Raw genomic sequence first — 727 nt, forward strand, 5'->3', positions numbered from 1 at the left:
ATGCTGAGTTTCAGCCCTTCAATAACCTTTAATAGCATTTGCTGAGCTTCAGACTCCAGTATTACTGAGTTTCAGTCCTTTGATAATGTTTAGTAAGATGTCTTAAAAAAGGGGGATGGAATAGACTAATATTAACTTTGATTAATGTTAATTTTAATTAGCATTGGGATTGAAACTTGTTAACATTTCCATTTAAAATTATCAAATTTTATTAATGTAAATATTAAATTAATATTTTAGTAAACCAGCACGTACAAGATCAGATTTATTTCATTGCAAGGATCTATTGTGAGTTTTTTAGCACACTAAAGAAGAAGAAGCTGTTCGTGATAAATTTGAGTGACTTTCTGACATCTGCACCTTCATCAACCTCAAAAAACTTGAAAATGACAATTGAATAATCCTCATCTTCAAATAGCTGGAAAACATTTAATTATCTCATGGTGGCATGCCTCAACATTTCCATGGACTCCTGACTGACAAAATAAAATATCACCTGTAATTTAAAACCTGTTTTGGCAGATGAGGATAAGAATTTGAAAACTTTTATTACACAATACGAAGGATCAAATGGTGATTTAATACAGAAAAGTATGCTGTGTACATCTCCCATATGAAAGGACAGTTGGCTGGAAGCAATTATTAGTTCTCATTTTCCTTTAACTTGCAAATAGGTTCGTTTCAGAAAGAATATGAATGCTTCCAGCTGCCGGTTTTGATCTGTTTC

General features: G+C 32.0%; 1 protein-coding gene across 1 annotated transcript in view; it reads left to right on the top strand.

The window, feature by feature from the left end:
* Positions 1-727, top strand: part of WNT9B (Wnt family member 9B) — a 7641-nt gene that overhangs the window by 964 nt on the left and 5950 nt on the right. The window lies entirely within an intron of this gene.

This window comes from Egretta garzetta, unplaced genomic scaffold, assembly GCF_000687185.1.
Source record: "Egretta garzetta isolate BGI_Z169 unplaced genomic scaffold, ASM68718v1 scaffold745, whole genome shotgun sequence".
NCBI classification, from domain to species: domain Eukaryota; kingdom Metazoa; phylum Chordata; class Aves; order Pelecaniformes; family Ardeidae; genus Egretta; species Egretta garzetta.